This window comes from Saccopteryx bilineata, chromosome X (genome assembly GCF_036850765.1).
Source record: "Saccopteryx bilineata isolate mSacBil1 chromosome X, mSacBil1_pri_phased_curated, whole genome shotgun sequence".
Taxonomy (NCBI): domain Eukaryota; kingdom Metazoa; phylum Chordata; class Mammalia; order Chiroptera; family Emballonuridae; genus Saccopteryx; species Saccopteryx bilineata.
In genome coordinates, this window is record NC_089502.1 from 128,617,898 (window position 1) to 128,638,531 (window position 20,634).

Consider the following 20,634-nt stretch of genomic DNA (forward strand, 5'->3'; position numbering starts at 1 on the left):
GTGTGAACAGTACCATGAATCTCCCCCCCCCCCCCCCAGCTGCACTCCTTTTAAGTCTTGAGAAACTTGGAGAAGAAAGCTCTAACCTTTTATACTCCAACAGGCAAGGGCAAACAGGCACTTAGGTGACTTAAGCCTGTCTCAAGGTGTCATTTTTTAAAAATCAGGACTTGAAAAGTTCCCAGAAGACTAGACTTCCTCCCAGCACATTATCGTTCCATCTTCTGATCCCTTCTCTGTTTTTGTGAACTTTTTTTTTTAATTGACTTTCAGAGAGAGAGGAAGGAAGAGAGAGAAACATCCTGTCGTTGTTCAATCTGTTCATGCTGTCCTTGGTTGATTCTTGTATGTGTTCTGACAGTGAATCCAACCCATAACCTCAGCATGTCAGGCAACGCTCTAACCAACTGGGCTACTCGGCCAGGGCCTCTTGTCATCTTTCTAAATCCCTCAGAAGTCTATTAGACTGTCAGCTCCTTGGGATCGAGATATATGTCAACTTTACCCTTTTCTTCCCCCAAGGTACCCGGCACATGGCATTTGCTATTGCAAACACTTGCTTTTGTAAGTAACACCTAATATTCCTAACAGCATGTCTCAGTTTCACGTTGTTTTCAGTACTGTGACAACCCTTTGGGTAGATAGAAAACCTCCCCTCTCCAAGCTTATTTTTCATCTTGGTCCAGCCCATTACATTGCCCCCCACCCCCCACCCCCTGCACCCCCCGCTGCGCAGCCTCCCCAGCGCCAGTGTTTGCGCATGCGCCCTGGAGGCAGGCTTAGGCGCCCAGCGGAAGTCCCACTTGCGGAAGAGCTGTGAGACCGTTGAGGGCGTCGACTGTGACTGGCCTGCTCTCCTGCCTTCCCGCTCGCCCGCTCTCAGCCTTACTTTAGGCCCTGCTCAGCCTTCTAGGCTCATCTCTTTCACAGAATTTCGTTGAAGACTAGCCTGCCGCCATGGCAAGTGACCGGTCTGCACTCAGGTGAGGGCCCTAGTGCTCAGCGCGGTGGACACTCTTCTCACCCTTCCACGCACCTCCCTCAGGAAGCCTCCCTGCCTTACACCACCCGCCTCTCCCCGCAGCTGAATGACCCCTTCACCCCCGAGTGGTTGGTGTTCTGTACGTTAACAGTGGTTCTCCTTTCCTCGCAGGGAGCCGGTGAGCGGTGCCCCGACTCCGTCCTGCGCCCCAGCGTCGCTGCGTCCTGGGAGAGGTGGAGAAGGGGCTACCCTGGAAAGCAGTGTCCTGGAAAGCAGTGTCCGAGCCCGTTTATCCGCTTCCAACGGAAAAGGAGCTTTTCTCGCGGGGAAGTCACGGCCTGGTGACTTCAGACTGTCTGTCTCAAGGTATGTCTTATTTTTTTAAACCAAGATTTGTTAAGTTCCCAGAACCGCCTTCCTTCCGTCCCGAGGCGGTTCCGTCTTCCGACGGTCACTCCGTCTCTGTCCCGTTAGCTGGGACGCAGGCAGGGCCGGGGCGGACGGAGCACACATGGGGCAGACAGACGGGCCAGCGGCCCTGAGGCCCGGTCCCTTCCGTCTCCTGAGCTTTGTCCTCTTTCTGAGCCCCCGGCCGGCCTGAGAGGTTGGCTAGAGTCTGTTAGCTAATAGTCTGTCCCAGGGGTCCCCGAACTCCTTACACGGGGCCAGCTCACTGTCCCTCAGGCCGTGGGAGGGCCGGGCTATAAAAAACTATGAACAAATCCCTATGCACACTGCACAGATCTTATTTTAAAGTAAAAAAACAAAACGGGAACAAATACAATATTTAAAATAAAGAACGAGTAAATTTAAATCAACAAGCTGACCAGTATTTCAATGGGAACTATGCTCCTCTCACTGACCACCAATGAAAGAGGTGCCCCTTCCGGAAGTGGGCGGGGCCGGATAAATGGCCTCAGGGGCCGCAGTTTGGGGACCCCTGCTTTCAAGTCTGTTAGCTAATGGAGTCTGTTAGCTTGTGGGCTGCACGTGGCGGGGGGGGGGGGGTGTAGAGTCCCGTGTCGATTTCCTGTTTGTTTTCCGGCTCCTGGCACAGTCATTTGCTATTTATGTTTCTCATTTTGTAAATAACACCTAATGTTACCAAGCGCCCGTGTCAGTTTCAGGATGTTTTCTTGTATTACGACCTTGCTCCTGCCTCGACCCTTGGAGGCGGAGAGGAAACCTGCCCTTTCCGAGCGTGGCCCCCTCCCAGTATAGCCCGTGCTAAGTTTTGCTTTCTTGCCCCCAGACCCGTTTCCCGTGGGCATAGGGAGAAAAATGGAGCCGCCCCCCTCCTGCCGAAAAGGGGGAGCTTGTTCTTACCCGTGACGCGGTTGGCCGACTCCTCCCTTCCCAGGGGCGCACAGGTCGCCGCGTTCCTCTGCCGGGGGAGCTCCCCCTGCTCCCACTCTTCTCCTTCCCTGGCCTCCTGTTCCACATGGATGGGCAGCGGGGCACTGGGGCTTCGGGACTGAGGCCCAGGGGTTCGGCTCACACCTGCGCTGCGTCTGCTTCGGTGATCCATGTTCATTGCGTGACTGTTGAACAGACAGCAACCTAGCCTCAGTGAACTCTAGGCCAGGGGTCCCCAAACTACGGCCCCCCAGGCCGCATGCGGCCCCCGCGGCACTTCTGGAAGGGGCACCTCTTTCATTGGTGGTCAGTGAGAGGAGCATAGTTTCCATGGAAATACTGGTCAGTTTGTTGATTTAAATTTACTTGTTCTTTATTTTAAATATTGTATTTGTTCCCGTTTTGTTTTTTTACTTTAAAATAAGATCTGTGCAGTGTGCATAGGGATTTGTTCATAGTTTTTTTTATAGTCCGGCCCTCCAACGGTCTGAGGGACAGTGAACTGGCCCCCTGTGTAAAAAGTTTGGGGACCCCTGCTCTAGGCCCTCTGTGGAGCCTCTAATCTGGGAACTGGGAGAGGAACCTGGGGGAGACTGTTATTTCCTCACACCTCCGCCCTGGGCCGAGCTGACGTGCCCCAGTTGGCAGTAGGGGTTACTCACCCAGTGGGTCCCAGTGAGCCTCCTGCCCACCGGAGGGAATGGTCAGATAGGCCAGATCCCAGCCACCAACTGTGAGCCCCTCAGTTCCACCAGAACCCCCAGGCAGCTGACATTCTGAGTGGCAGGCTACTCGGAATGCTCCTGTCCAATGATACTTCCTGAGTGCCTGCCTCCTGCAGGCATTGTGCTGTCACAGTGGCAGTCACAGGGAAGGTTGGGCAGGGGCCCCACCCTCAAGGCGCTGGCCATCCAGCTGGACTCGGCTGCCCATATTAATAATATGAAATCATCAGACACAGTGAAGTGGTTCTATGTGTAGAATGCACATGAGGAACACCCAGGGAGCTTAAAAACATTCAAGTGTATGGACCAAGTCCCAGGAATGACTTAAGAGGTCCTGGGTGGCGGTGGGAAAGGGGGGGTGGAGTCCCCAGTGTCCACGGTTTCATAAATGGTGTGTCTGGTGAAAAACCACCGCTGATGGAGGTTAAGAGTACAGGCTGTGGAATGGGCCGTTTCTAGGTTCCAGTCTGAGTTTTTCCGCCTCTTGTCTTTGTGGCCTTGGGAAGAATATTTAACTTCTCTGAGCCTGAGTTTCATCTGCAGAGGGGGATCATTAATACCTTCTCCATGCCATGAAACTGAATTGATATGAGTTGTATAATATAGTATAAGGGTAAACCTAACTTGGAATGGGGGCCAGACTTAGGGACTCACTTCTAATGCATATGGCGGGGAATGCTCTGTGACTTCTGAGGCCAAACATAAAAATGATCATTTTTCTGTTTGGCCACATAGATTACTCATTCAGGGAGAAGACTTTTTGTCCAAACATTTTTTGAGATAAAATTCACAAAACTTTGCAATTTATCCTTTCAAAATATAATGCAGTGGTTGTCAATCTAGTCACGCTGTTCTGCTTTGTGCTCTCCACTACCTAATTCTGGAATATTTCCATTGCCTCCCAAAAGAAACCTCACACCTGTTAGCAGTTAATTCCTCCCTCAACCCAAGTCCCTGGCAAAAACTAATCTGCTTTCTTTCTATAGATTTGCCTATTGTGGACATTTCTTATAAATAGAATAATAGAATATGTGTCCTATTCTGTCTGGCTTTTTTACTTAACAATAGTGTTTTCAAAGTTCATTTATGTTGTAGCATGTATTGGGTACTTCATTCCTTTTTATTGTGAAACATACATAACATAATACTTTCCATTTTAACCATTGTTAAGTGTATAGTTAAGTGACATTAAGTACATTTACATTGTACACTTCTCACCACCACCCTTCCCCGGAATTGTTCATCTTCCCAAACTGAAACTATCCCCACTCAACAATAAAGAACTCCTCATTCTCCCTTCCCCCCGGCCCCTGGAAACCACCACTGTACTTTTTGTTTCTGAATTTGACTACTCTAGGTACCTCATGTAAGTAGAATCATACAATATTTGTGCCTTTGTGTCTGGCTTCTTTCACTTAAGCTTGATAATTTTAAGGTTCCTCCATGCTGTAGCATGTATTGGCCCTCCATTCCTTTTTATGGCTTTAATAATATTCCATTGTATGGCTAGGCCAGCTTTTGTTTATCCATTTATAAATTGATAGATATTCAGGTTTATCCTTATGATTAATAATGCTGTGAATATTCATGTACAAGGTTTTATGTGAACATGTGTTTTAGTTCTCTTGAGTTTGTACCTAAGACTGGAATTTCTGGGCTATCTGGTAACTGTAACTTCTTAAGGACCTGCCAGAGTGTTGTTTACATGGCAGCTGCACAGTACTTTTTTTATTAGGTGAGAGGAGGAGAGACAGATTCCCTCATGTGCAACCTGGATCTACCGGATAAGCCTCCTAGGGGGTAATGCTCTGCCCATCTGAAACATTGCTCTGTTGCCCAATAACTGAGCTCTTCTTAGCGGCTGAGGTGGAGGCCATGGAGCCATCCTCAGCACCCGAGGCCAGCTAGCTCCAATTGAGCCATGGCTGTGGGAGAGGAAGAGAGAGAGAGAAATGAAAGGGGAGAGGTGGAGAATCAGATGGGCCCTTCTCCTGTGTGTCCTGACTGAGAATTGAACCTGGGACATCCACATGCCAGGCCAATGCTCTACCACTGAGCCAACTGGCCAGGGCCAGCTACACCGTTTTACATTCACACCAGCAATGTATGAGAGTTCCAATTTCTCTACATTCTCTTCTATAATTATTATTCTTTCTTTATCTTTTGGTCATAGTCATCCTACTGGGTGTGAAGTGGTATCTCATAGTGGTTTTGATCGGCATTTACCAAATGAATAATGACATTGAACATTTTTTCATAACTTACTGGTCATTTGTGTATTGTCTTTGCAGAAATGTTCATTCAGATCTCTTGCCTGTTTTATAATTGGGTTTTTCTTTTTGTTGATGACATGTAGGGGTTCTTTATATATTCTGGATACTAAACCCTTTTTTAAGGTATATGTACAAATATTTTCTCCCATTCTATGGGTTTTCCTTTCACTTCCTTTTTAAAAAAATATTTTATTCATTTTAGGAAAGGAGAGAAAGAAAAAGGGGGAGGAGCAGGAAGCATCAACTCCCATATGTGCCTTGACCAGGCAAGTCCAGGGTTTTGAACCGGCGACCTCAGCATTCCAGGTTGACACTTGATCTACTGTGCCACCACAGGTCAGGCTCCTCTAACTTCCTAGAAGGTGTCCTTTGATGCAAAGTGTTTATTAATTTATTTACTTACTTATTTTTATACTAGCACCCTTTCATTGAATACTTATGATGTTTTAGATACTGTGTTAAGAGCCTCATGGATCTTATTTCATTAAATTTCACTATAAGTAAGCACTATTATTATAATATTCATTTAGTGATTAGGAAACAGGTTCAGAGAGGTTGAGCAACTTGTTCAAGTTAACACAGCTAGTTGGCAGCAGAGCATGATCTTCTAACTCCAGTGATGGGAGATTTTAACCACTAAGATGGACTGATAGTGAGCTATTTGGGTTGAGGGGGTAAACTGATTTTTTAAAAAATTTATTGTGTTTACATAGATTCTAGTGTCACCCCGATTGCATCCCCCTCCTCCATATTCCCTTCAACATCTCCCTTTCCCCCTCCCAAAAGCTCCCTCCCCCCTTCCCTTCAGGTTTAATTTCGTTCCTCAGTTCACATTGTTCCTTGGATTCCTCAAATGAGTGAAGTCATATGATATTTTTCTTTCTCTGCCTGGCTTATTTCACTTAACATAATAGTTTCCAGGTCCATCCATGTTGTTGCAAAAGGTAATATTTCCTTCTTCTTCATGGCCCTATAGTATTCCATTGTAATATGTGCCACTGCTTTTTAATTCACTCGTCCACTGTCGGACACTTGGGCTGTTTCCAGATCTCCGCTATTGTGAACAATGCTGCCATAAACATGGGGGGGGGGGTATTTCTTTTTTTGAATCAGTGCTATGGTGTTCTTAGGATATATTCCTAACAATGGTATAGCTGGGTCAAAAGGCATTTCGATTTTTAATTTTTTGAGGAATCTCCATACTGTTTTCCACAGTGGCTGCACCAGTCTACATTCCCATAATGCAAAGTGTTTTAATTTTGAAGTCCAGCATATCTCTATTTGTTCACTTGTGCTATTGGTGTTATATTTATGAAGCTATTGCCGAATCCAAGGTCATAAAGATGCACACCTATGTTTCCTTCTAAGTGTTTATATAGTTACAGCTTTTACATTTAGGTATTGAAACTTTTTGAGTTAATTTTTTTATGTGGTGTGAGATAGAGATCAGGAATCCTTTCTGAGCACCTGTGTGCCAGGCACTGTCACTGGGAATCAGCAGTAACAAAACAGGTATCCCCGCTGTTATCAAGGTATAATTCCAGTGACACTCACAGACATTAGTTAATGGTCACATAAATGTCTAAATGTGAATTTGACTATACTTTTTTTTGTTTCCAAATTCCATTTATTTGTTTATATATTGTTTATATAACACACTTTTAAAACATATCTAACTGGGATAAGTGAAAGCTTATGAGAAATGTCCTCATATATGGAAAGATAAAACTGTATTCAGAAATATTTTCTGAATGCCTACTGAACCACACACTGTTTCTGATCTATAATGGGGGCCCAGAGAATATGAGGATTCTGGGAGAAGGGCACACCCTTGCACGATTGGCAGAGTTACAGTGTGGCCTGGGACTCTGCAATGTGGGGGGAAGCCCTGTCTGACGGTGTCATGGGAACATTTTCAGATTCCTTGAAGACCCCAGAGTGCAGGCCTGCCTCACTCATATCTTTCCTCTGAATAGTCATTTAGGACCCCCCCACCTAGTCCCTAGGCTTTTGTGACCCACCCGGTGTTTGGGTCTTTCGGTTCCCCAGGTGACCTACTTGGCTCTTTCTCATTTTATGACAGTCTCAGCCCACTGTCTTTGTGGGTCCATATCTGTTCACCGGGAACATATGTTTTACTGCATGTTCTGACAGTTCAGTTTGCAACTAAAGTTGCCATTTTATTGTCCCTTCTGCCAGGGACAGTCCCGACCCAGCCTCGAGACTTTCCTTGTATGAGTCAGACACTAGTTCCTGTGATCCTCAACCTACAGGAGATAACAAGCTTTCTGAAACATTTTTGTCATTTGCCTAAGGTAACAACATTTGTCCCTCTCTCATTGTAGGAATCCTCATCCACCAAGTAAGTCAAAAGGACACTCAAGCGGTGCCTTGTGATTGCACCTCCTTGGAACCAGACCTTGCAGCTCTAGTCGGTTCTGATGACTGCAGCCATGGTGACATCTCAACCAAAGCCTCACGGGACACAGGGCCTTCTAGAACCACTCAGCTCAGCACTTCCTGAATTCACCAGCCACAGAAACAGTGAGTTCGATGAGTATTCATTATTGTCTAATTTTGCAGTTTTCTTGAAATACAATTCACGTACATAAACATCACCATTTTAGAGTGTACAGTTCAGTGGTTTTTAGCACATTCATTTTGTGCAACCATCATCATTGTCTCACTCCAGGACATTTCCATCACCTCAAAATGATACCCCTTACCTCTTAGCAGTTACTTTTAGTTCTTTTGTCCCGACTGCTCAACACCTGACAATTGTTAATCTACTCTCTGAGTCCAAGGATTTGCCTATTATGGGCATTTACTATAAATGAAATCATATAATATGTGGTCTTTTTTGAATGATTTCTTTAATACGTTTCCAAGGTTCATTTGTGTTATAGAATGAGTCAATCATTTATTACTTTTTTAAAAGGACTTTATTTTTTACTAAGTGAGAGGCAGGGAGGCAGAAAGACAGACTCTAGCATGCACCCTGACCGGGATCTACCCAGCAAGCCCACTAGGGGGCGATGTTCTTCTCAGCTAAGACCATTGCTCGGCAACCAAGCCATTCTAGTGCCTAAGGCAAGGCCATGGTGCCATACTCAGTATGCAGAGCCAACTTGCTCAAATGAGCCATGGCTGCAGGGGTGGGGGGAGAGAGACAGAAGAGGGAGGGGTGGTGAAGCAGATGATTGCTTCTGCTGTGTTCCCTGACCAAGAATCAAACCCTGGACTTCCACACACTGGGCCTATGCTCTACTGCTAAGCCAATCGGTCAGGGCCAAAAAGACTTTATTTTTTAGGACAAGTTCTAGGTTTATAACAAAGTCGAGTGGAAGGTACAGCGATTTCCCATGTACCCACTGCCCCCACACATGCATGGCCTCCCCCATTATCCACATCTCTCACCAGAGTGCTACATTTTTCAGTAAGGATGAACCCACACTGGCCCATCATAATTGCCCAAGTCCACAGTTTCCTTTAGCATTCACTCTTGCTATTGTGTATTCTGTGGGTTGGACAGATGTATGCTGATGTGGTATGTTCATCATTATAATATCATACAGAGTATTTTTACTGCACAAACAATCCTCTGTGCTCTGACTTCATTTTTTTATATGTGAATAATACTTTTGTAAAGATACTCTGCAGTGTGTTTATCTGCTTACGAGCTGATGGACATTTGGGTTCAACTTTTTGGCTGTTATGTATAATGCTGCTGTGGACATTTGAACGTAAGTTTCTGTGTGAGCATACATCTCCAATCCTCTTGGGTATATATGTACCTACCTATACTGGGATTGCTGAACCATAACGTAGCTCTGTGCTTGACTTTTTGAGGACTTGTCAAAGTGTCAAAGTGTTTTCCACAGTGACCACCATTGCTTGCTGATTATGTACAAGGGTTCCGAGTTCTCCAAATCCTCTCCAATGCTTATTACTTTTTTTGATGATAGCCATCTAATAGGTATGAAATGGTATCTCACTCTGGTTTTGATTTGCATTTGTCTAATTACTAATGATGTTGAGCATCTTTTTGTGTGTATTTTGGTTCTTGTGTATCTTGGGAGAAATGTTTTTATGTTTTCCATTGTTTAATTTGGTTGTCTTTTTTAAAATAATTTTTTTCATTGATTGTGGGAGGGGGAGAAGCATCAACTTATTGTTCCATTTAGTTCCATTTAGTTGTGCACTCATTGGCTGCTTCTTATATATACCCTGACTGGGGATTGAACTTGTGACCTCGGCATTCCAGAATGACACTCTATCCACTGAACCACCCTCCAGGGCCTGATTGTCTTTTGACTGTGGAGTTTTAAGAGTTCTTTGTGTATTCTGCATACTACGACCATATCAGATATATACTTTATTAATATAATTTTCCATTTTCTGGATTGTCTTCAATTTGTCAATATTGTCCTTTGACATAAAAGTTCTTAAATTTTGATGACTTTCCATTCAATTACTTTTACTTTGGTTGCTTGTGCTGTTGATGTCACATAAAAGAAACTGATGTGTAACACAGTTGCAAAGACAACTATTTTTCCTCCAAAGAGTTTTATAGTTTGTAAATAAGAGTAGAATATGAAAAGGAGGGAGGAAAACCTAATTGAGGCTCAGGGCTTTTTATAGATGTATATACTTTAGGAAAACATCTATATGTAAGGTGATATTGGGGAAATAGATTCAATTGGGACTCCATTCCCAAGCACCCCTAAGAAAGTCTTCTCGTAGGTCTTGGGGGGCTCTGACCTGAGCCAGAAAACTACTTCATTCTCATAGACATTCCCTGGCATAGAAATAATAGGAAAAAGTGGGTAAAAGTAATGAAAAGGGGGTGTATGGCCTGACTAGGTGGTGGCACAGTGGATAAATCTTCAGCTTGGAATGCTGAGGACCCAGGTTTGAAGCCCCGAGGTTGCCGGCTTGAGCACAGGGTTGCCAGCTTGAGTCTAGGATCATAGACATGACCCCATGGTCGCTGACTTGAGCCCAAAGGTCACTGGCTTGAACAAGGGTTCATTGGCTCAGCTGGAGCCCCCAGGTCAAGGCACATATGAGAAAGCAATCAATGAACTACTACGGTGCTGCAACTACGAGTTGATGTTTTTCTTATCTCTCCCTTTCTGTCTGTCTCTGTCTAACCCTCTTTCCAACTTAAAAAAAAAAAAAAAAAAGGAAAAGGGGGCATATGGCAGAGAATGAGAAAAAAGGGAGGGGGTAGAATGAGCATATTGGGAAGTTGTGTTGGGAAAAAGCGAGAAGCTAGTATTCCTTTCTTTCATCCTTGTAGGAATTGTTGGGGTGCATATAACCCTCCCACATATGTAAGTACCTTCAGATATCGCTGGACCAAAATTCTCCTGGATGTTTTCAGAGGAAATTTCCATCTTGAATTATCTCCACTGTGATTTTGTCTCTGCACTTTCAAGCCTGGGTGTTTTAGCCTTCTGGGTTCTTCCAGGGAGCCCGTTTTGTAAATTCAAAGGCCCCTTAAAAAGTCTTAGCATTTGTTGGTCATTGATTTCACTGCAGCTTCGTGCATCTAGTGAATCGGTCAGTGTGGGCAGCACCTCATTTTGGTGAACACCAGTTTCTCACAATTACATTTCTTCTGCCATTCATACAGCAACATTCCAGTCCTCAGGATGTTATGGGCTTCTCACCAGGCGGGGAAGCCCGAGCCCAAGTTCACGGACATGGCAGCGGAGGCACTTCGGAATGGATTGTCTTCGTATTGGCCCCTGGCACAAACTTTTGAGCTCTCAGAAACTTTGACAGGTTGACTCCATGGAATTTGGAACGCCTTCCTCCTGGAGGCTGTTGACGTTCTGTTGGAAACGTACAGGTGATACCCTGTATGGAGCAGGCCGGAATGGGCTGCTCTCACTGAGCATCATAGCTGCGATGGGGAAGTCATCTGCTCTTTCCCAGATGAGGTGACCTTTTCAAAAGGCATCTGTTCACATTTGTGCAGCCCTTCCTAATAATGTATTACAGCTTTTTGATATTGTTGTCTGACAATTGTTGGAGGGAAAGTGGAAACTTTTCCAGAAGATGGACTTTTTTGCAGAATAGGTCTTAATTGACAGTTCATTGGGTACCTTAAAATGAGTGTAAAGGGAAAGTAACTGCATTCTCTTTCTATTTATGCATGAAGACTGCTTTGGGGACCTGCTCTTCCTTACTGTGGCAGGAAATCTCCAGAAGGTCCTATAGCCAGCTTTTAACTCTTAAATAACCAACCATCTTGTGGTAGCTTTGAAGCAGTTAGAAGCCTGGTGTATTATAACAATCAAAACCCTACATTCCTTCCTGACCAGGTAGTGGCGCAATGGATAAAGTGTCAGCCTGGGATGCTGAAGATCCAAGTATGAAACCTCGAGGTTGTCAGCTTGAACGTGGGGTGGCCAGCTTGAGTGTGGAATCATGGACATGACCCTGTGGTCATTGGCTTGAGCCCAAAGGTTGCTGGCTTAAAGCCCAGGGTTGCTGGCTTGAAGCCCAAGGTTACTGGCTTGAGCCCAGGGTCACTGACTTGAAGCCCAAGGTCACTGACTTGAAGCCCAAGGTTGCTGGCTTGAGCCCAAGGTTGTTGGCTTGAAGGCTAAAGTCACTGGCTTGAGCCCAAGATCGCTGGCTTGAGCAAGGGGTCACTGGTTCATCTGAGGCCCCCCATTCAAGGCACATATGAGAAAGCAATCAGTGAACAACTAAGGTGCAGCAACAAAGAGTTGATACTGGTCATCTCTCTCCCTTCCTGTCTGTGTGTCCCTCTCTCTCTTGCTAAAAAAAAAACCCCAAAAAAACAAAACAAAAAAACCCTACAGTCTTGAATGCTGGGAAATTTCTTTCTATGACAGACTGGCACCTTCATGGAGTTTGTAGTCTTGCTAGTGATGTATGTATATGTAAATATAGGATGAATATAGTACTTTTTTCCTTTCCTCTACTCATCTCCTTCCTACTTCCTCCACTTCTTGACTGCCGTTCCAGGGCTGGTCCCCAGGGATGGAGATGTGTGTGGAGGCACCACACCCTGGCATGGGCAGTGAAGTTGTGATATGAGAAGGAATTTCTGAGCTGATGCTCTCACAGGCACATTTGAACTTCCTTAGGAGACCTCAGACTGCTGGCTCCTGTCTCATCAGGGGCCTTTCGTCTAACTGGCCACCAAACTCCCCCTCACCCCCTAGTTTTTTTTTTGTTTTTGTTTTTTATAAATAAAATTTTATTTTAATGGGGTGACATCAATAAATCAGGGTACATATATTCAAAGAAAACATGTCCAGTTTATCTTGTCATTCAGTTCTGTTGCATACCCATCACCCAAAGTCAGATTGTCCTCTGTCACCTTCTATCTAGTTTTCTTTGCGCCCCTCCCCCACCCCTCCCCCTCTCCCTCCAACCCCCCCCCCCCCGTAACCACCACTCTCTTGTCTATGTCTCTTAGTCTCGTTTTTATGTCCCACTGACGTATGGAATCCTGCAGTTCTTGTTTTTTTCTGATTTACTTATTTCACTCCGTATAATGTTATCAAGATCCCACCATTTTGTTGTAAGTGATCCGATGTCATCATTTCTTATGGCTGAATAATATACCATGGTGTATACATGCCACATCTTCTTTATCCAGTCTATATATTTTTTATAGTGATTAAAGCCTTTAAGCAAACTCTTGGCCAATACAGCAAGAATCCATAAAAGAGTCGTGTCCTTAACATGTTCACCAAGTCCAAGTTGGCCCCAACACCATGTCAAATCCCTGAAAAATGCAATCCAATCCCAGTTCAGTCTGTTAGGAGCTGTCACAAGGAGCAGGAGTCCAGGAAAAGTCCACTTCCAGGAAAAGTCCGCATGGCACTGGAATTGTTGTCACCATTCTATACTTTGCAGCTCACATCCAAGTCCCAATGACCGCTGCTTCTAGCTGGTAATGATTCAGGTAGACTGGAAAAGCCATCTGCAGCATGTGTGGAGATGGAGCTTCTGTTCTTCTCTGCCTGGAGAGATGAGACCAGGTTGCTTTTCCCTGGAGCTCTGCGACTGTGGCTTGGTAAAGAGAACCTTGGGATACACTAAGCTGGGTGGCAAAGGTAGATTCAAAATAGAAGTTGGCAAAAGGGGGAAAGAGAGCTCTAAATTAGGAGTAGGTCCCAGCCTGAAATATGAGTGGGGCATTGAGGTAGAAGGAATAAAGGAAACACTATAAAACAAAGCAGCAGAAAATGGGACTATCAACACCCACAACAGAGATCTTCGAGGGAAGAATAAAAAACCTGACTATTCAGACAAGACATAGTTAAGTGGCCCTTGTGCAAATGAGATCAGTTTACCTGCTTTTTGGAAGAAATACCCTAGGCTCATCCACAGTGTCATACATGGGGCCGACAGCCCTGGGCACCTTCAGCCTTCAGTGGCAAACCCCAGCATTCTGGGCAAGGTTAGGTCATAGGTGGCTGGAGCAGGGCTGGAAGAGACTGAACCCTCCCTTAGAGGAGCGAGGGGGAAGCCTACCTTCCAGTGTCCCTGTTTCCTCACAGCAAAGGCATGGAAGCCTGGCAGGCTTTAGCTCAATGACCTTCCTTTCCACTATTGAAGCAGGACCCAGATGGATTCCTATGAGACCCTTTTGGGGCATTGGAGCCTTTAAGGGCGTATCCTAAAAGCTGGTAGTTCTCCTGATCTCTATTGGGCTTTTTCTGCCTCTTGGTATCTTAAAGGCCATGCTCAGAAGATCTCACTGAGGGGTTTGAGGATCCCCATCCGCCTTTATAAATCTTTTCCATATATCTGGAGCAGTCTTGGTGTGGCTTCTTCAGTGTTCCTTGGTTGAAGAGTCCTCTTAGTTTAGTCCAAAGTTGGTTTTTCCAGATGATAGTTCTTAAAATTAGTTTGTAATCCACTTTGGTTCTGGGAGGTGGATGTTGGTACGTCCGCCTACTCCAGCACTATCTTGTCTTCCTGCCTGCCCTTTTATCATGCACAGATTTTTTAGGGCTCTTTAGGTAGCTATCCCGTATAGCCTCTACAGACTCGTCGCTGACTGATGGCCTACCAGAGTGGGGTTTCTCCACCAAACTAACGGTTTGCTTCAACTGCTTATCCCACCAGGTAACCCTCCTAGTTTTTTGAGACTCACACTCCTGCTAGGGTCATTGCTTCTCTGGGTGCTCTGCCTTTGTGCTGTGCTTTTCAGACGAGATCGGGCGCGTTCAGGGTGGTATGGCCGTAGACCGTGCTGTGCTTTTCAGACAGCCTGAGCGCGCTCACTTTTCCAGGGTGCTCACGTCAGCTGCGCCGTCACAGCTCCTGTGCACTGGGAGAGGGCAGCTCCCCTTCAGTCCAGCCTCATTGTGTCTTTGGGCCAGCATTCCCAGAGCCTGATTCCTGTCCTCATTTACAGGAGTCAGGCTTTAGTTCTGGCGTCCAGCAAGCTGAGGAAAACAGGGTCAAGCCCCTTTTCATTGGATTACAGTCAGGGGGGCAGTAATTCTTATCTTGTCCTTATGAGGGTAGACAAAATACCCGCCATTGTTGCTTTCCCAGGGTGCACACCATGACCTTGGAAAATGGCCATGCATCTGCGCTTTAGTGTTTCCTATGATACATTAAAATCAAAACAGTATTAGTCTCTTCACAAGTAGTATTTTATATCTTTGGATTTTTTCAGCCACAATGACTGGATTTTCTTGCCTGATATTTGCTGCAGCTTCTGCTCTGTAATCATGCGGACAGTTGTGCTTGTCAGAGTCCACAAAACAAATTTCCACATTGGCAGTCAAACCTGTCCTATGCAGAACACCTCTGTCCCTAGCTTCTCTTCCTGTGTGACTCGTATGCCACTGCCTGTCACTGAAGGGTCCATGGCTGCAGCATCTGTCTGGACATCAAAGTCCCCTCCAGGCCCAGCCTTTTGCTGTCCTCCCTTCTGTCCCGGGTTTCTGTCTCCCAGTGCTTCTCTTGGGGGCTTTCCTTGGATGACAGCCGTAGTCCATTCACTTTCCTGCGCCAGGCTCTTACCTTCCTTGCTCTGAGTCCCACACTGGTTCCACCGTCTCTCGGACTCCAGGGGACATATGTCAAGCTTTCTTTGTTTTCTCTCTACATGGCTTTTATTATTTACGTAATGCAGTATAGCATCAATGCTGGATAGCATGATTATGTACAATACTTAAATGTGAACTATCTATCTGCAGATCTAACTCAGAACCTAAGGTACATAAATTTAAAAGCAAAACTGAATGAATGTTTTAATAAAAGTAAAAACTAGGACTGAATACTGCAGTAAATCAGGAGTGCCTTGTGTACATACTTAACTATTTACAGATTAAAAACAGGCATTACCACAACACTAACTATACTCACTTATATATAAAAAACACAAGTTTCATACATCACAGAAAACCTTCCATTATAACACAGAAGTGATATTACCAGACAAGCATCAGTGAAGTATACTGCCTTTTCTAGTTGTTAGTATACAATGCTGTAAATAATGCAGCCCATACAACACACCCAAGAACACTAGAGTCCTACAGCCAAGTACAATATGATAAAGCAGCCCTCTGCAAGTGGTGCTGGATACCACTAAGAAGTCTGCTGCAGCCATGTTGGTTATGATTTTCCGTGTAGAAGGGTACAGTTACATTAAGAATTGAAGTCTTTAAAAAAGCTTTAAATATTCTTTCTTGAACCAAAACATTCAACAAAAGATGCACATGAAAAATGAACTGTTCAGATACCTTCGCAACTTAAAATTCAGATGCATGTTATTCAATAGAGCTGCTGTATGTAAAAACCAAACGTAGTTTTAACTTCTTGTGAACAAATTAATCCTAGGGCAGTTCTGTGCTACACATTTTTAGCAATGAGAGTAATGCAGACATCTTCTGGTGCAGGCCGGCACAATAAGCTTCAGTGATAGCTCAAGACCGTGTTGCTTCATGGTTTTACTCTTATAACCAGTTGCAATGTGTACCTTTCACAGAATGCCTTGACAACTTTTAGACCAATCAGCCAGGCTTACATATGGCACCAAACACTGGTTTCACAGAAAGGTCTGATCCTCTATCGCCTTCTTCCAAGAATATGCTGTGGAAATTAACGAGGTGAAGTTGAACTAGGGTAGAAATAGACTGCCAGTCCTTTTCTGGTGTACCATTTTTTAGAAGAATACAGGCACATAACACTAGCCAGAGATTATACCTGGATTACATTCCCAAAAGGCAGAGATATGCTGGAAACATGCAGAGATTTCATGTGTTTTGTTTGGCACGTGGGAACTAAATTTTGTTCCTATTATCCGTGTAATTCAATCTGCTGTGCAGATTTCATCCAGCTTTATTCAAGGGAGGGCATATACATTTTGTAGGGCTGTATCCAATTCTGCCTGTTAACAAACACTCAAACATCCTAAAATATCAATTATAAGACAGACAAGTATAAAGTAAAACACTGGAGATCAAAGGAAAATGGCCATGCATCTGCTCTTTTTTTTTTTTTCTTTTTTGTATTTTTCTGAAGCTGGAAACGGGGAGGCAGTCAGACAGACTCCCACATGCGCCAGACTGGGATCCACCCGGCACGCCCACCAGGGGGTGATGCTCTGCCCATCCGGGGCGTCGCTCTGTTGCATCCAGAGCCACTCTAGTGCCTGGGGCAGAGGCCAAGGAGCCATCCCCAGCGCCCGGGCCATCTTTTGCTCCAATGGAGCTTCAGCTGCGGGAGGGGAAGAGAGAGACAAAGAGGAAGGAGAGGGGGAGGGGTGGAGAAGCAGATGGGCGCCTCTCCTGTGTGCCCTGACCAGGAATCGAACCCGGGACTTCCGCACACCAGGCCGACGCTCTACCACTTAGCCAACCGGCCAGGGCCGCATCTGCTCTTTAATGTTTCCTATGATATATTAAAATCAAAACAGAAAAAAAGAAAAAAGAAAAAAAGAAAAAAAAAAAAAAAGAAAAAAAAAATCAAAACAGTATTAGTCTCTTCACAAGTAGTATTTTATATCTTTGGATTTTTTCAGCCACAATGACTGGATTTTCTTGCCTGATGTTTGCTGCAGCTTCTGCTCTGTAATCATGCGGACAGTTGTGCTTGTTAGAGTAAAGGTGAAGTCCACAAAACAAATTTCCACATCGGCAGTCAAACCCTGTAAGGCCTACTGTCTCTCTGCACATGAAGCATCTGTTCTTCTTTGGTTTGGGTAACTCCGGAGCTTTTTCTTCACTTGGAGAAGTACTGGGCTGAGAAATTGATGAATGAGGCACAGTGACAACTGGCTCTGACACCTCTGTTTTTGGGGTAGTTATTTTGTCCTCTTGAAATGCTCATTTCTGTCATTTGCTGAATTATAGGCAAGGCAGCTACAGGCACATTTCTTGATTTTTCAGATGTGCTGCCAGCAGCACCTTCACAGTTGTTTAAACTAGCGTCTGTTCTTTGTACAGATGCAGGATCTGAGCTAGGGCTGTTGGAATCACTAGCTGTCCCCATTGGGCTCATTCTGCCACTATTCTACTGCCTCTGAAGATGTTCTTTGTAGCAAACAGAACACATTCCATTTGTCTTGGGATTCCCATAAAAGCCACATCCTGTACTACACAGCATGGGCCCTGGGGTCTGGTTTGTCTGCTGAGCCATATTTTTCTGCTGGCATTCCTGACATTTATTTCTCCAGTTAAATAATAGTAACCTTTACTTTTGTTAGCAAAATGACACCATTTTCAAGCCTGAATATATTTCAAGCCAATCAAGCGTTGTATGGAGAGCGACCAAGAGCCACAGCCTACTTCAAAAGTCTGTGTCAAGCTTTCTGAAGCTGTTGGTCAGTTGCTTGAGGCAAGGGGAGAGTAATCTTTGTCCCTCCTTTGGCAGAGAGAATACCCACTATTGTCCCCTTCTCCGGGTCTACGGGTCTATGTGTAAGCTTTGGAAAGCCTGTTCCTTCTCTCTTCTGCAGTGTATGGCCCCAAATAAACTATGATGCCCTTTTATTAGACAGGAGGCTGCTCTGGCCAGGTTGGTGCCTCCGATTCCCTAGCATCTGGTAATGCATCCTGTAGTCTAGGTAGGCGACAGGTCAGTAGACGCCTCCCACTGGGGGATGGTGCGTTCCATGAGGAAATGGGTAAGGCACTGCGGATCCGAGCACTTGGGCTGACCCTGGTTGATCATTGGGCAAGATGAGACTCTCCTGATCGGGGAGAACAAGAGCAGGGTAGGAGAGGTCAAGGCTCCCTGGGATCGGTCGAGCAGTGCGGGCCCAGCTATGACAGGTGTGGGTCTCTGGACTGTTAGCACACCTATGTCCACATACTGGGTGAGGGGGAATGTTGTATCGGAACAGCGAGAAACAAACGTCTTGCCACAAAATCAGCCAAATTAAGGAGTCTTTAATTAACCGGCTGCGTGATGGCCTGGAGACCTAAGTTGTTCAAATCAATGCAGCCCCGAACAGTTTGGGGCTAGTTTTTAAAGATGAAATCACACACTGATTGGGTAATGGGGAGGAGAGGAAGCCTAGCAGTAAAACAGAGCAGTGAAACAAACTCTCTTACAATGTTTATCTTTTGGGTTAATTTAGAGAGAAACATTCTGGGAACCACTGCAGCTTTGCAAAGCTAGCCCAGGGCCACAGTCTGGGAAACCAGCCTCAAGGCCAGGAATTGGGAGTCTTTTTAGAAAAAGTAAGTTCTGCTAAAAGTCTCTTTGTTTTAGACAAAGTAAGTTTTGCCAAAAATTATTCATGTTAAGAGCCTTTCTTTTACTTCAGGGAATATAAGGGTCCTCCCCCGTCCAATCTCCTCCAGGGTGTGTGGGCCAGTTTAGGGGTAAGATAGGTTCTTTGGGATTTAATGGTGGATGTTGAAACAGTTCCAAGGATTAGGCAGCTAGAGGTTGGATTGAAATCACCTGTCCAAATGGTGCCTAAGTATTGTTCAGAGTACATTTTTTGGTGGCCCAGAGAATGGTTGAAAGTATATGCACATCAGTGCTTACTGCTGCCCTTTGCTCCCTCTGCGTGTTCCCCTTGACCTTATTTCCTGGGCTCCCAACCAAGGAGAGTCGATGGTCTTCAGGAAGCCAGTGTTGTAGTGTCCGTGTAAAAATACCCGTGCTCTTTATTTCTATAGAACATGTCTGGATACAGCTGATGGAACTTGTAGTGAAAAGATGGCAAGTTACAGGTGATTTTGTTATTTGAAAGGCCTGCAAGCTGACTTAGTGTATACTCTGTGTACTGAGGTGTAACTGGTATTGAAATGCGTTACATGTTGAGTTGTTAATGTTCACATCGTATCAGGATAATTTCTTTTATGTGAAATACTTTTACAGTATGATGTCTTGTTGATTGGCAAGTTGAAGGTGTTATGCTCTAGGCCTTGGATGCCCATCATAAGGAAACTTACAGTCTCCAAGGAAATTAAAGGCCTGTATGCCAGTTATACTTGAAATGATGTATGTGGTGTCCCACACTGTATCCCACAAGTGGCCAAAGAACCACTGCTGGATTTCTCAGACTAAAACATCCCACGTTCCTGAGAAAAGTTGTTGATGCTTCAAAACAGCTACCAAAGTTGACCAGTTTGTCTCACAGTAAAAGGAAATGTTACATGGGCCTTTGCCCCACCTGCATTGGGCAGATTGACTCCATTGGGTTGCAAACTCCCTTTCCTGGAGGCTGATAAGGTCACAGTGCCCTTTTGGAAAAATACAGGCATGATCCCACAGGTCAACTAGCCAGGTATGGAGCAGGACCTAGGGGCAGTAGCAGACCTCATTGCTAAACTGTTTGGTGACAAGGGGCACTAGGTTATGCAGAAATGTACTGAGGTCCATAAATATACTGAGTGGAAAAAGCAAAAGTAAGGAGGTGTTTGGGAAAATGCCCAATGGGAGAATATGCCTTCACTGTCATGGCCCTTTCAACTGGGCTAGGGGACAAGGAGTGGCGACCACCTGGTCCTCTATGACTGACCCCACGTTCCAAGCCAGTCTGGCCACCACTGCATTGCTGATGACAGGAGGATTCAGAGACTTAGATCTTGCTGAGATCTGCGGTCTTCAGACTGATATTTATGCCCTGGTCAGCAAACTGCGGCTCGCGAGCCACATGCGGCTCTTTGGCTCCTTGAGTGTGGGTCTTCCACAAAATACCACATGCGGGTGCTACCTCGATAAGGAATGTACCTACCTAAATAGTTTAAGTTGAAAAAATTTGGCTCTGAAAAGAAATTTCAATCGTTGTACTGTTGATATTTGGCTCTATTAACTAAAGAGTTTGCCG

General features: G+C 45.1%; 1 pseudogene; it reads right to left on the reverse strand.

Annotated features, from left to right (window-relative positions):
- Positions 1-17,314: 17,314 nt before the first annotated feature.
- On the reverse strand, positions 17,315-17,991 carry LOC136317861 (AN1-type zinc finger protein 5 pseudogene; annotated as a pseudogene).
- Between the last annotated feature and the right edge of the window lie 2,643 nt (positions 17,992-20,634).